Below are 13,026 nucleotides of genomic sequence, written 5' to 3' on the forward strand. Positions count from 1 at the left end.
TCTAATTATTTTTCCCTGTGAGCATCTGTTTTTGTTTGCTAAGGATCTTTATATAATTTTTTTCTTCTTGGAAATCATTGGTAAATCTATATCCAGGTAGAGGTCTTTTTCTTTTTTCAGCAATCCTCCATGACCATTGTTACTCTGAAAACTCAAGTCTTTCTTCACTCAGGAAAATTGTGTTTTACTTTTTTATGTATTGATATCCCTTCATTTTTTTTTTTTACAAGTATTGTTATATGGCTATTAGGACTCCAGATCCATCCTTTACATCTTTATCTTTTTTCCCCATTAATTCTATTGCTTTGCCTTTTTTCTTTCAGATTCTTAGAGAGCTCCTTGAATTGATTTTCTAGCTCTCTGCCTCATTTTTTTCAGCAGACTTCATTCTACTGGTTACCATCTATGGGCCAGCGTGGTGGCTCACACCTGTAATCCTAGCACTCTGGGAGGCCAAGGGGGAGGATCATTTGAAGTCAGGAGTTCAAGACCAGCCTGAGCAAGAGCAAGATCCCGTCTCTACTAAAAAATAGAAAAAATTAGCCAGGCTGGGTGGCTTACACCTATAGTCCCAGCTACTCAAGAGGCTGAGGCTGGAGGATTGCTTGAGCCCAGGAGTTTGAGGTTGCTGTGAGCTAGGCTGATGCCACAGCACTCTAGCCGGGCAACAGAGTGAGACTCTGTTTCAAAATAAATAAATAAATAAATAAATGACACTCATTATTTACCATCTGTGTTGAGTAGTTTTTCCCCCCAGTAATGATGTTATCTTTTTAAGTGCCAGTGCCCCAGGATGCTTTTTCTTAGCAGCCTGTTCTTGTTTTCTAATGTAGTACATTCTTGAACCTCCCTGAAAAACCCACTTGGCACTTATAGAATTTTATGTTCCCTGTACTGTCCTTTTTCAGTGAGGGCCGAGAGACTTGCTCAGTTCGGCCCCAATCTTGGCTGCCGGTTCCCTCCGTAGGTCCTACGGTCTGCGTTGTCACCCACGTACAGGCTGGTGTCCAGACTGCAGCGTCAGCGGCTGCTGTGGGCTGGCGGCCAGTGTGTGAAGCACAGTTCACGGCGAGGCAGGGCCTACCCCCAGAGCCCCAGAGGGTGGGAGCTTATAAGGAGCCCCCCACTATGGGAGTCCTGAGTGGATTTCTCCCCAGTGTGGGGGAAGAAAAACATCTTTTTCCTTTACACATTTTAGGTTCTCTGCTAGGGGCTTGTAAATTAGACTAACGAGAGATAGATTAGCAAGAGAAAAACAGAAGCTTATTAGCATGTGCATCTCGCATGTGTGCCGTGCTCATACATGGGAGGATCCAAAGATGAGCAGCTTGAAAAGGTGGTTAGAACCTCGGCTTATTTAACATCTTAAGAAAAGGAAAAAATGTTTGGAAAGTGGCAAGATAAAGGAAAGGCGTTTTAGGCTTGACGGGTGAGGAAATTGTGGGAGGGAAAGCGCATAGGGGCTGTAAAGGAGCGGGGCTGGCGTGTGCCAGTGAACCCCAGTGCCCGCTTTCCCTTCCGCTGTCCTCCTGGCCATGAAAGTCCCCTGGGGAGAGGACTCGGGCAGTCCTTGTTTCTTAGAAGTTTTTGCGTTCAGTCAGAAAAGGAAGCCGTGAGGAGGCTTCTTTCTGTATCTATTGATTCTTATTTGCCTCCAGCTCAAAGTAATTGCATGCCGAAGTGGCATATTTTGATCCCCTACGTCAGATACAGTGGCCAAGCCTGGTCCAGCCAGCAGGAGAGCGCGACTCCTGTCCCTTGAGCATGGTCATGGCTTACAGAATCCCGAACACGCATGCACACACACGATTCATATTGTTTCACAATTTATCAGGGGCTAATGGAAACACTTATTTTTTCTGTGCAACACCTCATGCTGTAAATAACCTATAACTTCCTTCTGGTCACGAGTCAGTAATAAACCACCCCATCCTTTGATGCTGAGCTGACATAGAGCTCACCTTGGGGAGCAACACCTGTGGTGGCTTTAAATCCTGGACTTGGCCTGCGAATGTCTGCCCTGGGGGCCATTGGCATTTGATCACACGCCTGTGGAGTCCATGCTTTCAGCCCATGTTCACGTCATGCCTACTGCGTGGCATGTTCTCCGCTAGGGGTTGGAGTATAAATATGAACAGGTATAGCCCCGCCGTCCTTGAGGTCATGGTGGAGGAATGGATGGGCAGCTAGCAATCAAGGCTACAGAGTACTGTGAGGAGGCCTGTGTCACCGTGCTGTCTAATGTGTCCGTGTTGTTGTGTTATTGTTTTGAGACAGAGTCTTGCTCTGTCACCCAGGGGGTCATCATAGTCCACTGCAACCTCCTGGGTTCAAGCGATCCTCCTGCCTCAGCCTTCTGAGTAGCTGGGACTACAGGCATGCACCACCAAGCCCGGCTAATTTTCCTATTTTTAGTAGAGACGGGGTCTCGCTCTTACTCAGGCTGGTCTTGAACTCCGTAGCTCAAGGGATCCTCCCGCCTCTTCCTCCCAGAGTGCTAGGATCACAGGTACGAGCCACCGCGCCCGGCCTATTGTGTCCATGTTTTGATAGTTGCCCTTATCACACTGTGTTCTGGGTGGTGTTTGCCATTGCCAGTGCCCTTGTCCAGCACAGGGCTGACATCCGGTATGTGCTCCGTCAGTGTGGAAAGGCGGAAGGAGGAAGAAAGACAGGCACAAAGGCCAGTGAACTCAGAAAAGGCCACCTGCTCCACCTAGACCGGTGGGGAAGGCCTCTTCCAGGAGGTGTTGCACTTACTGAGCATGACGTGTGAGAAGGGAAAGGCCGCAGAGAGGAGGGAGCACGCGTGCAGGACAGGCGCCAGTGAGGCTGCGCGTCTCAGGGCCTCAGGGTAAGGTCTAAGTGAAGGCAGCGCCTGGGCGGCATGCTGGGGTCAGACGCCTGCCGTGTGCTTGAAAGGAGTTAGGGCTCTATCCTGCAGTTTCCAGAACAGGCAGTGTTCTGAGTTTGCTCCTTTTCCTGCCGTCTGCTCCCCTCACCAGCGCGTGTCCTGTAGGGTGCGGTGGGAGTGGCGCTGGGGCCGGCTGGAAGCCGGCTGGCGGATGTTGTGGGAGGACCGGGTCCTCGCTGTGCTCGTGCTGTGACAAAGTGGGCAGGTGTGGGAGCAGGGACCAGTATTTATTTCTTTGGTGGCATACTTATTTATATGTCACCCTGTTCCACAAAAAATTTGAAGGGATTTACCACCATATGTTGGGTGTGTATCCAACAGAGACTGAAGCGAAGAATCTGGACCAGGGGAAAGGGAGCAGCATTAGGAGCCCGAGGCCATGGTGCAGGTGGGCTGGGCTGCAAGGGAGCAGAGTGGGGCGGTGGGGAGAGGGCCAGGGTCTCACACCACAGGTGCTCAGGAGCCCTGGGCGGGGTCTTCTACACTGAGTGATGCAGGTCTAGGACTGCAGGGGGAGCTGAGACCCGACTGTGCCTGGATGCCAGATCCTAAAGCTTGCCAGATGGCCTGGGGGAATTCATCCAGGGCCATCAAAGCCTGTAGCCAGAAAGAGCTTGAACTGTAGTTGAGAAGAGAAAACAAAAAAACTATTAATCAAGTCTAAGAGGTGTGAGGAGATCATAAACTGGGAGAAGAGTTCCCCAAACCAGAAGCTGGAAAGATTGGTGACAGGTTGGGGAGAAACACAGGGGACAGCTCAGCGGAGAGTTCAGGGCAGAGGCCAAGGACATGCAGTGGCAAAGCTAGGGCCAGGGCGGGGAAGAGTTGCTGGCTGAAGAAGAAATGGAAAAGACAGATGCTGATGGGCTTGCTTAGGACCAGGCTACAGGGGGGGGCAAGCCATTTGCCAAGGGTGCAGACTTCAAGGAGGCTGTCACCTGCCTCCCCCTTGTGAACCCACAGTGAGCGTCTCCCCGAGTTTGCACCCTGTACATCTTGCTACCACCCCTAGTCCCAGCCCTTCCTGGTGTCCTCTGGGAAGATACCCGTACATTGCATCTTAGCAGGGATTGATGGCGGTGTTGGGATTGCTTCTTGGCCTGTGAAGAGCACACATGGCAGAAGAAAGGCAGCTGCCCAGAGTTGGGTGACATGATGGAAGGGACAGTCAGTGACCCATTTCTGAGTTCTCTGTGAATTTACCCAGGGGACTGGTTTCAGAGCCAGGAGCTGCTGCGTTTCTTTTCATGGAAAAGCCTCGAAGGTAGGTTTGTTAGAATAATATGTGAGGCTGGGCGCGGTGGCTCACACCTGTAATCCTAGCACTCTGGGAGGCTGAGGCAGGTGGATTGCTCGAGGTCAGGAGTTCTAAACTAGCCTGAGCAAGATCCAGACCCCCTCTCTACTATAAATAGAAAGAAATTAATCGGCCAACTAACATACATAGAAAACATACATAGAATGATGTGCCCTCATGGTTGCGGGGGGATTGTGGCAGCTCCAGAGGTCATGCACCCTCAGCCTCAAATTCAAGGGGCGAGAGTGCGAGTCTCCCCCTGCATTCCATGCCAAGTTTCACTGAGTCTCTGATTGGATCAAGTTCCTCTTCGTGCGTGCGAGGGTCTCTCAGGCTGCTGGGGCGTACGCAGATTGGCTTGAGCCTGAGTCACACACTCCCCTAGAGCTCATGGACTGAGAGCAAGAGGATGTGGCTCCCTAAAAGGAGAGTCCAGTTCCATAATGGATCAAGAAGAAAGAGGAATGTGCCTGTAATACTTCTTAGAAAAATGTCCAGTAGCCACTGAAAATGAAAGCAAAGAAGAAAATATATTCTAGGTGTGCAGAGCAGAAACAAAAGTGCAGGGAACAGGTTTGAAGCCAGCCTCAAGCGAAGCACCCTAGCTCCTTGGTACCTGGGCAGCCTCTTTTTAACAGAAAGTTTTCCCTTGGCAACACAGTAGGACACCATCCTGCCTTTTGAGATGTTCTTTCCTGTGCTATCATCATAATTCCAGGCCCTGCTGTAAGATTGTTGAGGAAGAAAGAACTGTTCCCGTTGTACAAATGAGGTGAGAGGCCAGGGAGTTAATGGGAGCTGCCCCAAAAGGAGAGCTTGTCCGAGCCAGGACAGAACAGGATACACAGGTTTTCTGACTGCAGACTAGGCACCCCTTTCCTGTTCCTGCTGGGCTGCACATCAGGCAGCCCACAGCCAACGACCTCTTGCAAAAAAGATTGCAAAAAAGATTCTGCAAGTTGTTTGTCTAGAACTCAGAGTATTTTATTTTTTTTAACAGATAGAGTTTAACTGTGTCACCCAGGCTGGAGTGCAGTGGAATCATCATCACTCACTGCAACTTCAAATTCCTGGGCTCAAGCGATCCTCCTGCCTTAGCCTCTCAAGTAGCCACCAGGCCAACCTAATTTTGAGAGATGGTGTCTCGGTCTTGCTCAGGCTGGTCTGGAACTCTTGACCTCAAGCAGTCCTCACTCCTCAGCCGCCCAAAGTGCTAGGTTTACAGGTGCCAACCACCACACTTGGCTAGTCAGAGTGTATTTTATACCATTAAAGGTAAGCATTTTGGCAGGGCACCGTGGCTCACATGTATATTCCTAGCACTTTGGGAGGCTGAGGTAAGAGGATCACTTGAGGCCAGGAGTTCCAGACCAGCCTGGGCATGACCTCATCTCTAAAAAAAAAAGAAAAAAAAAATTAGCCGGGCATGGTGGTGCATGCCTATAGTCCCAGCTACTTGGGAGGCTGTGGCAGGAGGGTCCTTGAGCCCAGGAGTTTCAGGTTACAGTGTGCTATGATTGCGCCACTGCGCTAGCCCAGGCAACACAGCGAGATCTTATCTCTTAAGCAATGTTAAACTTAACTTTCCTTGACAGAAGCAAAAGACACTGAAAATTAGAATTGTGAAACTTCAAGGAAATATTTCTTCATCTTAAACTATTTTCCTTAAAATATCCCTCTAAGATTAAGCACAAAAAGAAAAATTAGGCCTAAGAAGGTGGTGGCTCATGCCTGTAATCCCAGCACTTTGACAGGCTAAGGCCAGAAGCTTGCTTGAGACCAAGAGTTCAAGATCAGCCTGGGCAACATAGCGAGACCCTGTCTCTACATAAAAAGAAAAAGAAAAGAAAGAAAAGAATTACTAAGATATCAAGAGGTTGAAGTCATATATGTGTGTGTGTGTGTGTGTGTGTGTGTATATATATATATGTATATATACTTTGATTGTTTTTTTTTAAGAGACAAGGTCTTGCTGTCACCCAGGCTGGAGTGCAGTGGTGTGATCATGGATCACTGCAGCCTGGCTCAAGCTATCTTCTGCCTCAGCCTCCCATATGGTTTGTTTTTAATGAAATACTTCCATTTTAGATGGTAGTGAGTCTGCTGTGAAAGATCAGGATGATCTTACCCTTTCAGCTTTGCTTCCATGTCAAAGGGCTATAATGTATAGCCCTAGTCCATCTTCCTTTTCATCCTTCTCATTTTTCTCTTTTTCTTGCTCTGTTACCACTAGTATTACAATTTTTAATTTATAAATTTTAAATGTTTTCAGATTAGTAATCTAATAGTGTTACTACAGTTTGGGAGGGGGAACTTATTTATTTAATGCCTACTGAATGAGTAACCAAGATCAGAACTACCATATACATTCAAAGTTTTGTAAAAATTATTTTTCATTTTATATACATTTTTGTAAAGGTATTTGAGAATATCAGAATTATTTCTGTCACATAAGGAGTTTTCTATGTCACCAGATTCCATTAACATTTAATAATTAACGTTTGTCTTTGAATTTTGCAACAAATTCCTGCTGTGGCATATTTTGCAATTTGGATATGTTCTGCCTGCCAAAGCTACTAGAGTTGGTGTGGTATTTCAAGATAGGCATGATTGAATAGAAGAGGTGCCTGTTCTCACTACATGTTACTTAACTAAGATAGTATTATGTTATTATTACCTTAATCATCAAATATTTTTTTATTCATGGCTTTAATTAATTGATTATTTGTGGTATTTCCATCTCTTGCCATCTCATTTACTAAAAATAGATCAGATTTAAATAAAATAGCTTAATAATCATTGTACTTATGTATGTGATAAACTTTTTCTTATTTCTTACAACATTTATTGTAGTGTAAATCTAAATTGTGTTGATGTTTACCAATATTCAGTACTATGTAAATTGTAGTGTATTGTTATAAAAGTCACTGGCTTTCCCCAGGTGATCTACCTTTGTTCCAAAAATGGAATCTCCTTTATTAATATGCAACATATGTGATGCTTACAAAATCTCTCACTCTCAATACTATTTTGGTTGCACTTACGAGGGTCATTGTTGCCATCACCTCAGCACAGGAGGATAATCATGTTTTAGAAATACCATGGTGGTGGCACTGGGCAGAGCTGGTTGGAGCCGGAGCGACCAGAGGCAGGAGGCTTATCTCCTCGGTACAGTGCCCGAGGAGATAGGCAATAACTCAAGCAAGAACAAAGGCAGTAGCAGTGGGAACTGCTGTGGCAGATATGGGCATCAGGGTTCTGCCTTACTCATCTTCACATCCTTGCCCCATGCCTGGACATAGTTGATACTCGGTCATTTTTTAAGTAAATGAAGGTAGAATCCAGAAGACCTAATGAGGAATTATCATTGAAGCCATAGAGGAGCGGGAGGCATGGGGATGGCCCCATGGTCCCCGGCTTGAGTGGCCTTGAAAGGCGTTGCCATTCTCCAACATGAAGATTGCAGGAGAAACAGGGAACCCCTGGCAGTGTACCTGCTACCTAGAGAATGAGCGATGTGGTCCCATGGAACACTGTGGACCATGGGTACGCCGGCCATGCGTCTTAGGGCTGGGACCTGTACAGAAAAGAGCTGGGAAGGAAACACACAAACTTTCTCTTCCTCATTATTGGGCGTGGGGCCAGCATGTGACAGGAGCATGAAACGGGAGGTGCTTCCTCCTCTCACCCTTCCCTGGCTGCTTCTCTAACTTCCTGTGTCTCCTCTCCGACACTCCTTCTCAACCAAGGTATAGTTAGAAGGGAGTCAGTGGGGATAATGCATTCACTCTCTTGAAATATTTCAGGCTTTAGAATCACCCATCTCTTCTCCTGGTTTCAGAAATCTTGTTTCCTCAACTGTGTCACCCAGGAGATAGCAGGAAACCAGTCTTCTTAAATGCATTCATACTACTGGGTAAATGACTGATAGAGCCCTTTAACTACTCTGTAGTTGTCTGATTTTCCAAAAGAGCTGCTCCTTTGCCACTCCACCAAAGTGAAAGCTCCAAGTTGCTGCCTGGAGGTGGGGCCGGTGGGGGAGAGTTTTTCGGTTGCCATTTGGGCAAGCCAGGCCCTCCCAGAAGTCCTGCTGTGGTGCCAGCTCTCCTCCACTGGTCCTGTTTTCATAGCATTTTTCCTTCTTGCATCGCTAAGCTACCTGTTTCCTAGAACAGAAGTGGCATGCTCCTGGTCACAGCAGAAGATGTGGCTGGATTAGGGTGTCCTGACCATTCTGGGGAGGGGACAGCCTCAATAGTGCTATTTACTTACTTCCTGCGTTGCGAGGTTCGCGCTTCAACGGCAGGGCTAATTCCGCGCCGTGTGATGCTCCCTCTTCTTTCACGGCTCCACTCTGCCTTCGCATACACCAGCCTGTCTTTTTCCTTGTAGTAATGCTTCCTGCATTCTCATTATCATTTTACAGATGAGGGAATTAAGACCCAGAGAGAGAAAGTAATTTGCTCAGGGCTTCATAACTAAGAACTGGAAGAGCTAACCCGTACCATTTCCGGCATCACAGTTTAGGCACAGGCATCTTTGGGATGGGAAGATTGAGAACCCAGGAAACACGTTGAGGCTTTTATGAAAATATACTACTTGGGAGGTTGAGGCAGGATTGCTTGAGCCCAGGGGTTTGAGTCCAGCCTAGGCAACATAGCGAGACCGCATCTCTTAAAAAAAAAACAAACAAGAAAAAATAGCAATGTGGTCCATTCACTGAACAGTCACAAGGAATAAGTGAAACAATATATACTAGGGAAGAAGAGAAAGAACTTTGTTGTAATTCCTAGGTGGGAAACTGTTCTTTGAGGGTTCCCATTGCCTCCTATTTAAAGTCCAAACTTCTTTACTTAGAATTGACTGTAGAAACTTAGAAAATCTAAACAGGTGAAAAGGGGAGAAGGAGAAAGAGGTAACTGATACCACTGTCGACTTCCTTCCTTCCTTCTTGCTAACTCCGTGATGATCTAAAACAAAGTGAGCAACAGTTAGTGTTGGACGACTGGCTTTTCTTATGTGATAGTAAGTCACGAATATATAGTTTGGAATTTTTAGGCAGTGGCGTCTTTTGATTATATGATTTCTTCCATTTCTTCAGTGCTTATCAGGTCTTCATCGTCGTGGCAGCGAATAGTCAACTGCAGTTTCTCTCTCATGGCGCTGTTTCTCACAGCTAGCTCTGCGGCCCATCGGAACCGTGTCTCTGTGTGAAGCAAGGAGCGAGGCTCTACCTCCACTCCTGCCGCCGCCTCTGCCCCAGCCAGTGTCCCTGATTTCAGCTGTTGAAAACCCCACAATGTCCATTAGTTTGGGGTGCTTTCTTTGTTATATAAAATACTATGTTCCTATAGATGCCAGCACCTGTTTCAGGTCTATCTGGTCTGTTCTGGTTTTTCTCTTGACTCTTAGATTAGTACCACACTTGCTTAATAATGGCGGTTCTGTAATGTGTTAGCTGGTGGAGAAAGTTCCCCTTCCTTACACTGATTTTCCAAAAATTTCTTAGCTATTTCTACTGTTTATTCCTTCATCTGAAATTTAGAATCATTTGGCTAAGTTTCAAAATCTCATTCATAATTTGATTAAAATTGCTTTAAACATTTATATTAACTTGAGAATTAATAATCTTATAATATTTAGTCTCTTTAATCAGGATTTTGATATACTTTTCTGTTTTTAGACAGAAAAGAGATATATTTCTCTATATCTCAGTGGGTCTTGTCATTTTTTTTCATATAAGTCCTACATATTTCTTGTTCGGGTCACATTTTGTGGCGTCTTTTGAATTGCTGTTGCCAGTGGGATCATGGAGTTTTTGCTCCTGTTTCTTTTTATTTGCTTTGCTGAGATAGAATTCAGCTATTTTTTTCTCACTTAATTCATGTGTAATGTAGCCACTTTGCTGAGCAATTTCTTATTAATTCAGTGGTGTTTCAGGAGCAATTAACTGCCATTTTGCTTTCCAGACGCACAGCTCTCTGTGTCTGGGTTAAGTGTGTGTTCTCACTGTGGAGCTCCTGTGGGCAGGTGCCCACCTCACTTCTGCCTCCCCCCAAGTGCCAGGCACACATTAGGTGCTCAGTGAATGGCCCTTGAACGAGAGCTAAGGAGCCACTCCGCTAAGTCACTCCGGCTCTGGGCGGCAGCCCTTCCACGGGTCACTTGAGCTCAGGGTCTGCGCTGCAGTGTTACCAGAGGGCGGGCTTTCAGGCCCGGGGTCTGGTTCGCGCTGCCCAGCTGCCAAGCGTCCATTTCCGTCTGGAGGGGAGCAGGGCTGCTTCCCTAGGGAGACCCCATTCAGGGCGGAAGGAGCTTAGAAATAGAACCCAGCAGGAAGAGGCTGCGGTTGTCCAGAAGGTCTTGCCCTCTGTCCAGCCAGGCTGCCTGAGGCGCCCCCAAGCTGGGCGCGCTGTCTCCAAGGAGGGGCCCAGCATCAGACGCAGCCCCTCCCCTGTGTGTCTGCAGCAGGAAAATGGCAACTGCTTCTTGTTCTCCTCCCTTTATTTCTACGCCCTCTAGAGTTGCCCACATTTACTAATATTCTATTTTTAACTAAAAAAGGTAATATATTCATACATTCACATGGTTCAAACATGAAAGCAGTCTAAAAAGGCATACAGTGAAATGTCTCACTCTACCCCTGCCCTACCCCATCCTGTATCCATTTTTATTTGTGTGCCCTTGTAGTATTTATTTATTAAATACAATCAAATATGAATATGTTATTTTTCTCAATTCTTACACAAAAGGTAGCATCCAATACACTTCTGCACTTTGATTTTTTACTTAAAATATGTATCATAATAACAAAAATAGCTAGCATTTATTGAACACTTGTTATATGCCTGTCACTGTTCTAACCTTTTTATATATAATAACTCATTTAATCCTTTCAATACTCCTATTATTAACCTCATTTCTCCATGGAGGCTTTTCATATCGGTACATAAAGAGCTTCGTCAATTTCTTACAGCTGCATAGTATTCCATTGTTTGGATGCATCTTAATTTATGTAACTAATTGCCTAGTGACGGACCCTTGGGTTATTTCTTTGCTATTCTTTACTATTACGGACTGTGCCGCAGTGAATAAATGGTACGGATGTCATTGTGGATGTGTGCAGACAGAGCTGCAGAGTAGATACCTAGAAAGAGCACTGCTAAGCCAAAGGATAAATGCTCTTGTAATTTTGGTGGATGCTGCCAAATTGCCCTCTGCAGAGTCATCGGTTCCCTTCGCAACTGCTTAGAATTTCTAACTAAGGTTCTCCTTGCCGAGCACTGTATTTCAGTCAGGCTGGCCAGCAGGGTCATTCCGGGACAAGTTGGTCTCAAGGCTGTCCCAGCCAAGACCCTTTCTCCTGGCCTCAGGTGGGCTGACTTATTGTTACCATTGCTGGTGAGGGCAAATTCCAGCAACATTTCTGGGGAAGTAACTACCAATATTTTTTCCTGGTAACATTTGAAGAAGCAGCATTGCAATGGTAATGAGTGTGGACTCTGAGCCAGACTGCCTGGGTTTTATATTAGTTTCCTACTGCCACTGTAACAACTTACACACATTTAGGGGCTTAAAACAATACAAATGTATTGTCTTTTAGTTTTCGAGGTCAGAAGTCTGCAATGGGTCTCACTGAGGCAAAATCAAGGTGTCAGCAGGCTTCGCTCCTTTAGGAGGCTCTTGGGGAGAATCCATTTTCTTGATTTTCCCAAACTCCAGATGCTGTCCAGATTCCTTGGTCCACATCCCCCTTCCGTCTTGAAAGCAGCAACATAGTGTCACCCTGACCTCTGCGTCATCATATCTCCTCTCACCCTCTCGCCTCACCCCTCTTTCTTTTATAAGGACTCTTGTGATTGCATTGGACCTACCCAAGTCATCCAGAATAATCTCTTTATTTCAAGATCCTTAATGTAATCACACCTTCAAAGACCCTTTTGCCATAGTAAGGTAACATATTCACAGGTACTGGGAATTAGGACATGGACATCTTTAGGGACCATTATTCTGCATACTGCAGTTTGTATCTGTACTCTACCACTTACTTATTGTGTGACCTTGGACAATTTATTCATATTTTGCCACTTGTATCAGTTTTTCCATCCTTAAAATAGGGATAATAATAGTACCTATTCCATTGGATTACTAGGAGGATTAAATGAGTTAAGATTTGTCAAATGCTTATAATAGTGTCTGACACATACGAAATGCTATGGAAGTGTCTGCTAGCTAAAATATGTTAAATAAATAAAAATATTAAAATGTAAACACATTCTTTGATTTAGCAGTCCTATTATTTGTAATCTATTTACATAGAAACAAAATATGTCCATGATTAGGCTATACAATGTGGATATTACTAAAGCATTGTTCATATTAGCATCAAACAAAGAAACAATAGAGAAAAAGAAAAGAAATAAAATGCACAAACAGGAAATCACCTGAATGTCTATCAAAAGGAGAATGATTAGGCCGGGCGCTGTGGCTCACGCCTGTAATCCTAGCTCTTGGGAGGCCGAGGCGGGCGGATTGCTCAAGGTCAGGAGTTCAAAACCAGCCTGAGCAAGAGCGAGACCCCGTCTCTACTATAAATAGAAAGAAATCAATTGGCCAACTGATATATATATATAAAAAATTAGCCGGGCATGGTGGCGCATGCCTGTAGTCCCAGCTACTTGGGAGGCTGAGGCAGAAGGATCACTCGAGCCCAGGAGTTTGAGGTTGCTGTGAGCTAGGCTGACGCCACGGCACTCACTCTAGCCTGGACAACAAAGCGAGACTCTGTCTCAAGAAAAAAAAAAAAAAAAGGAAA

At 45.6% G+C, this 13,026-nt stretch overlaps 1 protein-coding gene across 10 annotated transcripts in view; it reads left to right on the forward strand.

The window, feature by feature from the left end:
• Positions 1-13,026, forward strand: part of PML (PML nuclear body scaffold) — a 43,328-nt gene that overhangs the window by 8,397 nt on the left and 21,905 nt on the right. The gene's annotated exons all lie outside the window — the stretch shown is intronic.

The sequence above is a fragment of the Microcebus murinus genome, chromosome 6, assembly GCF_040939455.1.
Source record: "Microcebus murinus isolate Inina chromosome 6, M.murinus_Inina_mat1.0, whole genome shotgun sequence".
Classification (NCBI taxonomy): domain Eukaryota; kingdom Metazoa; phylum Chordata; class Mammalia; order Primates; family Cheirogaleidae; genus Microcebus; species Microcebus murinus.